Raw genomic sequence first — 7,635 nt, 5'->3', positions numbered from 1 at the left:
TCAGTTGGGGATAAATAAATATGAAGTAAGAGTCTAGACGCGAGTGTGTGTGTAGTGCAAATAGTTCCTAACATTCAGTGATAGTGTTTCTTAGCATTCAGTTCTCAAATGGCTCTGGGGTAGAAACTGTTTCTGAGTCTGTTTGTGCATAATGTGATGGACCTGAAACATCTGCCAGAGGGCAGTAGGTCAAACAGATGGTGTCCAGGGTGAGTTGGGTCTTTCAGTATGTTGTTTGCTCTGCTGTGGCAGCAAGAGCTGAATAGCTCTTCCAGAGAGGGTAGTGAGCAGCCAATAAATTTTTGGGAGGTGTTGATAATCCTCTGAAGGGCTTTCCTGTCTGCTGCCAAGCAGCTGGCGTACCATACAGTCAGCACGCTCTCAATGGAGCAGCGGTAGTAGGACAACAGCAGATCCTCCTGTAAGTTGTTTTTCCTGAGAATCCTCAGGAATTAGAGTTGCTGTTGTCCCTTCTTTACCAATGCTATGGTGTTGTGGTCCAGGAGAGATCATCAGCGATGTCTGTACCCAAGAACCTGAACGTAGAGACCCTTTCTACACAGTCTCCGTTGATGTACAGTACTGTGCAAAAGTCTTAGGCACATGCAAAGAAATGCTGTAGAGCAAAGATGCCTTCAAAAATAATTAAACTAAATGTTTCTACATTAAATAAAATACTTTAAAGAGCAGTAAACAGTAATAAATGTAACAAAGTTAATATTTAGTGTGACGATCCTTCACTTAAATAAAAAATAGTAGTCTCAGGTACAATTTGTGCAGTTTTATAAGGAAATTAGCTTGTTTTACTGAGCATCTTGCAGAACCAGCCACAGTTCTTCTGGAGACTTTGACTGTCACACTTGCTTCTTATTTTTGCAGCAAAACCCAGCAGCCTTCATTATGTTTTTTGTTTTGTTTTTTTTGTCTGAAAAGTAGTCTCTTATGTAATATGCTGCTTTCTTTACTGACATACAAACATTTTTCTGTAACATTTAATTTTGTGCTGGAAAGCTAATATTTGGATTTCTAAAATGTTTTTGTACTGAATCAATAATGTAGAAGTCATAAAATAAAAATATATAACAAAGTTTGTACTAAAAAATAGGGTGCCTAAGACTGCACAGTACTGTATATTGGATCAGGAGCTGTGCTACACTTATGAAAGTTTATGATGAGTTCCTTTGTTTTTGTGGTGTTCAGGATGAGATTGTTTCTGAACACCACTCTGTCAGTCTTTGGACTTCACCCCTGTGGGCTGTTTCATTACCTTCTGAGATGAGACCGTCCACAGTCGTGTCATCTGCAAACTTAATGATGTTGTTGGTGGGATGAGTTGATGCACAGTCATGAGTGTAGAGGGTATAAAGAGGTGGGGTGCCAGAGCTGATTGTAAGTGTGGAGGAGAGGTGGTAGCCTAGTCTAACAGACTGGTGGCGGTTTGTTAGAAAATCCTTAATCCAGTGGCGGATGGGTTGGGAAAGTCCAAGATTGACAAGTTTGGTGACTAATCTACTTGGGATAACAGTATTGAAGGCAGAGCTGAAGTCTAGGAAAAGCATCCTCACATAGTTCCCCTGGTGTTCCAGATGGGATAATGCAGTGTGAAGGGCAGTGGCAATGGCTTCTTCTGTGGATCTATTTGCTCTGTAGGCATATTGGTGGGAATCAAAGGAGGGTGGGAGACTGGCTTTGATGTGCTGCAGGACCAGCCTCTCGAAGCACTTCATTATAACTGGAGTGAGTGCGACTGGGAGGTAATCATTGAGGCAGCAGGCAACTTTTTTTCAGCAGAGGAATGATAATGGCAGACTTCAGGCAGTGTGGTATGCTGGATGTAGACAGAGATAGGTTGAAGATCCTTGTAAAGACAGCAGAAAGCTGGTTTGCACATTCCTTCAGCACTTATCCTGTCATGCCGTCAGGGCCAGCAGCTTTCCTTGGATTCACTGCTTTGAGCACATGCCTCACATCATGCTCCTGCACCGTGAGGATGTGGTTGTAGGAGACTGATGGAGATGTCAGGACAGTCTCTGCTGTTGTCACCTCATAGCGTACAAAGAAACAATTAAGTTCCTCTGCCAGTGAGGCATCGCCTTCAGCAGTCATGTGGTTGCTGGTCTTGTAATTGGTAATGTGCTGAATACCTTGCCACACCTGCCGTGGGTTGTTGTTGGTGAAGTGATCCTCAATCTTCCTCTTATAGGCCGCTTTAGCCTCCTTGATGCCTCTTTTTAGGTTGGCTCTAGCAGCACTGTAAAGGGCCCTGTTGCCAGACCTGAAGGCAGCGTTTCGGGCCTTGAGGAGTTTTTTGACCTCCTTTGTCATCCAGGGCTTCTGATTGGGTTACACCCTGATTTGTTTGTTGACAGTGACATTGTCAACACAGTTTATGTAGCACAGTACTGTTGATGTATACATCTCCAGGTCTTTGTCTTCGAAAAATATCTCAATTAGTCCTCTCAAAACAGTCCTGCAGCTGTGAGGAGGCTCCTTCAGGCCATGTTTTTACAGTCGTTGTGATAGATTGAGCTTTTCTCTGGAGAGGGGTGTATGTAGGAGTTAGAAGTATGGAGAAGTAGTCTGACTGACCTAGATATGGTAGTTGTATTGTTCTTAAACTGTGCTTGATGTTTGAGTAGGCTTTGTCCAGTGTATTCCTCCCTCAAGTAGCATATTTGATGTGCTGTTCAAACTTCAGAAAAACTGCCTTTAAATCTACATGATTAAAAAAGTCAATAAAGAAAAAACATCCAGTGAGTAGGAGTTATGTGTACATAAACACCTTGTTGATGAGAGAGATCAACAGAGAATGGCAAGACTGGTTTGAACTGACAGAAAGGCTACAGTAACTCAGATATTCACTGTTGTAGGAATCGAGATCATCAAACTGAAGAAACTGACTGTCTCTCCAACCACACACAGGACAAAGACATTCCTTTACACCAAACAGTCCCAAGATGGCTCCAGCCTGTCTAGGCTAAATGACAGGTCGTTAAACATTAAGGGATGCTAACGGTCATCGGAATGCAAAAAAAACCCCCAAAAAAAGTGTAAATTACCCCTCAGTGAAGCCGACCTCGAGTTGACCACCCTTAACAGGGGCCTTTTATTTGGATTAGGGAACTGGCTGAGATTTATCACAATCCACTCCACACCACACTACATCCTGCTGAGGTTGGAATGACCTTTTGTACTTAACTGGATCAGCAAAAGGACTCCATGCCTAAGACTCCTACACTCTTAAGAATGTTCTTTTCTTTCTTTGTATCTGCCTTATCTTATTTCAATGTAGTCGCTGGGTTGTGTATTAAGTCTGTATGGGGAACATGCCTTCACACATGCTGTATCAAACAAGAGGGCAAGAGTCTCAGGTTAACTTACAATTCAGCTATGGCGACTTCTCACATGGTGGGAAGTCTGGTGCTACCTCCGAAATCATGTATTCAAACCAGCATTATATTGCAACCCCACTATTAATGGAATTATATAATATTAAACCTGTGGCATTCTGTAAACATGCCATTATACCCAGTAGCTAATGGTCAGACCTTGCAGGGCAAACCATGCCAAGATCAGGCTACTGCAACACTGGAGGAAAAATGGGGTACTATTTCCATCACTGGCTGCCTAATGACTCCAAGTTTCATTGTGCCCCTTGCACAGTTGTGGACAGTGACAGACTCTTTAGTGCAACTTCTAACATTCAATTCAATTTTATTTGTATAGCGCTTTTAACAATGGTCATTGTCACAAAGCATTTTAAATATATAAATTCTGGACATAAATTTTAATAAAAAAAAATAAATTTATAAATTTATCCTTAATGAGCAAACCAGAGGCAACAGTGGCAAGCAAAAACTCCCTGAGATGACGTGAGGAAGAAACCTTCACAGAACCAGACTCAAAAGGGAACCATTAATGTTTGGTTAATGTCCTCATCTGGGTGACACTGGATAGTGCAATTATGAATAATTCATCTTCTATAACTGTATACTATATAGTGACAAAGTGTAATTGTACTAACAGGAACTTGAGCACCAGAGTCATTTCTAAATTCAATATAGATTTTAAATTAGTCTATTGTACCAAACTGAAGTTATTAACTGTTCAGTGATGGAGAATTGAGTGCAAACTATTTTTAGCAATTGCAGTCCTAAAGCTATCCAAGGAAGAACATCCACAGCCATCCCTTATGGTTTCTATGTGGTACCATCCACAGTGATCTTATGGCGATCCTTAGGCTATCCATATGGGTCCATCATCATAACATCATTGATGAAAAGTGAAACGTGTCAGTTGACAGGGCTGAACTGCTGATCTTCCTCAAAAACAACCTTCCCTTAATTATTAGTGAATGCCTAACTCCAAGACAGAATTAAAAACTCTATAGCAGCTCCCACAATAGCAGTTTAGGAACTAACATTCATAAGAGTGGTTTGCAGTTCTGTTATTTATTTTCATTCCTGTTATACTATAATGTTCCATACATCCATCGAAGGATATTTTGGTTTTGATTCATTTTTAATGTTCATGTTAATAAGATGTGGATATTAATAAGATGTGGATTTAAGCAGAATTGTGCCTGAAATAGTATTCTTTGGAGTGTTCTATCATTTTGGTTAATGTTTATAAGGCTTATCTATTTATTTATTTAACAAGAGTTGAGGTGTCTGGAGATAGTGGTTGAGGCAATGAGATGACCAGTGCGTGATTTCCTTATCTGTCCAGGAGATTTGAGGGTCATGTAGGTGCATCCATGGGAATCCAAGAATGACTGGGTGCTTCAATGTGACAGTAACCAGAAAGGAAATGTGCTCCTGGTGTAGGGCACTGACATGGAGGAGGGTTTGATCACAGGGCACATTCAGCATGAACAACTGGTGAGACAGAAAGGAGGATGGACTCACCATTGAGGAGTGGGTGTTGGTTTTCTCATTGGGGTGCTGCTTGGCTGGTTCCTTTGCACAAAGAGGACACTGCTCCACAAAGCAGTCAGGTTTAACACAGTAGTAGTATAGCTTGTCTCTTCTCTGCTTGTCTCTCTCTCCATTACTCAGCTTCATATGACTCAGTTTCATGGGTTCGGCAAGGTTCCTCTTGGGCTGTCAAGTCCAGTTGCCTCTGGGTCATTGCCAGTTACACAGTAAACAAATAGCAATATCAATCAAGGAGGCTTGGCAGGCCATTTCTGTGCAGACTTCCTGATTGAGCCCTGAAGGAAAGCGGCTTTAAGGGCAGGTTTATTCCACCCTCTACCCATAGCAAGGGTGCAGAACACTAGCATATATTCAGCCATTCCTCTCAGTCCTTGTGATATAGCTAGTAGTTGTTCCCTGATTTCTTTACACTCTGGGAAATGGTCAAAGACATTGGAAGTTTTAGAGGAAACAGTTTGTAATGTTCTCTCTTCAATGCTGGGGTGCCAGACAGAGAATTTCTGTCAACTGTTTGAATTTTGTCAATGACTTGGAGATGAATAAAAAAATAAAAGCAAAACATACAAAGGATGCATGAATAAAACACCATCAATATTCTCACATGAAACCTTAAAGAAGTAAGAACATAAGAAGAAATTTTCTTCATTAAACCCATTCAGCAGAAAACTTAGTATCCAACAATGACTTCAGTACACAACTCAAGTGAAATCCAGTTCATTCTGTGTATTTACAAAGACCTTGATCAAAATATTCAAATGTCCAAAAATCCAGTTCTCAGAAGCAAAAGAAAGAGAAAATAAAATCAGTTGAATTCAAGGTAAGAGTTCAAAAAAAAGGCAGAGAAGGCGTATATATAGTGTATGGCCCTTGCCATACCTAGGAGCAAGTTTAGCTGAGAACGCCTTCTCTGCCTTTAAGCAAGGGTTAGTATACAGCCAGATGTGGTCGTTTTCATCATATTGTACATCTCTCCTGTGTTTATCAGAAGTTCTTTTCTGAATAATACCCCAATTTTTACAGGTCTTCTGGAACACAGATGAGACAAACTGCAACCCTCAATCTGACAAGAGGTAATTTGGAACCCCCACCTAGTGAGAGCCTCTCTGATGAGCACCTGAGATAATTATGGCTTTGGTTTTATGCAGTCCAGAGTTTCACCCATCAGAATAATAATCTACAAATACTAGATATGCATTCCCAGTTAATCTCTTTGCAATAGGCCCTACTGAGTCTATGCCCAACATTTCTGATGGTTGTTGGACTATAGTTTGCTCCAGATTGCCCAGCAGTCATCAACATTCAGGTTTGTAAAGCTGACAAATTTGACAGTTTTTTTTTTTTTTTGGACAGTTTTTGTTTTTTACAATGTCCTTGATTTTAAGACTAAGACTGGGCCAGTAAGCCAAGGCATGTACTCTATTGTATGTTTTGATCCTGTCCAGATGGCCAGCTAGAGGGGCCTCATGAAGAAGTTGAAGGAGTCGCTGGCAGAAAGATGCAGGTATATATATCTCTTCTCTCATTCACAGGATAACAGAGTGGAGCAGATCAAGGCAGGAGTGTTCTGGTCATTCATTGGAGCTCTGGAAAGGGCATCTGGAACAGTATTGTACCTTCCCTTCCTGTTTGCTACTGTAAAGGTAAATTCTTGAAGGCAAAAAGCAGAGAGTCTTGAAAACCCATACCAAAGAAGAATGATTGGTAACTACTGTGGAAATCCTCCCTTCCAAGTAGTCCCTCCATTTTTCTAATGCCCACACCAAGCTAAGCATTCCTGCTCTGTGGTAGAGTAGTTCTTTTCTGCTGGATTTAGTGTGCGGCTGGCAAACTAGATAGTACAAGAGCTGATTTTCCTTTTCCAGTTGTTTGCCCAGTCAAACTAAACCATCCACAGTATTTACGCCATTGCCCCAAAGCTGACTATTCAACTGAGGATTAATATTCTTCAAAATCAGTTTGATAATCTCCTCTTCCTCAATCTTGCAAAGGGCTCAATACATGTATGTAAAATCCTATATGCTTTCTCCCTCCTGCTGGACATGGGTTTTGACTCTTTCAGCAAGTTCATCCTTATAATCCTCAGATAGAAAAGCAGCAAGAAATATACACTTAAACACTTGCCATGTGGGGGTCTCAAAATGGGACATTTCCCACCAATCTCTGGCAGTTCCATGAAGTACATTTCTAACTGTGGTGTTCAATTCCTCATCAGAGGGGGGATGAAGGGTCAAGTAAACATGACATTTTTTTGAGAAAGAGTATGGGGTCCAGACTATCTTCCATTCATCCAAAACAAAGCAATGGAATTTTAATAAGATTTTTGCCTATATATCTTCCCCTAAGTTCACCAGGGATAGGGGAGAGATCTTCTTGTTCCAAAATTCCAGGTTGTATTGTTGAATGAGGACACTGCAAAAGGGCTGACAAAACTGGAGTTTTGGCTGTCAGAGAAGGGATGACAGGTTGAGCAGGGACATTTGCCTTAACTGTACTCTGTGTAGACTTGACATTTTCCAGATCCAAAGCCAGTTGATCCAGCTGTTGCAGGCACTGATTAAGCTGAATGGATAAGGCACTGGCCTCCTAAGCCAGGGATTGTGGGTTCGATTACCATCTGGGGTGCCATATTTATGTAACATTCCCTCTTTAATGCCGGGGTGCCAGGCAGAGAATGTCTGTCAATTGTTTGAATTTTGTC

This window comes from Pangasianodon hypophthalmus, chromosome 8 (genome assembly GCF_027358585.1).
Source record: "Pangasianodon hypophthalmus isolate fPanHyp1 chromosome 8, fPanHyp1.pri, whole genome shotgun sequence".
NCBI lineage: Eukaryota > Metazoa > Chordata > Actinopteri > Siluriformes > Pangasiidae > Pangasianodon > Pangasianodon hypophthalmus.
This window is presented reverse-complemented; position numbering follows the sequence as displayed.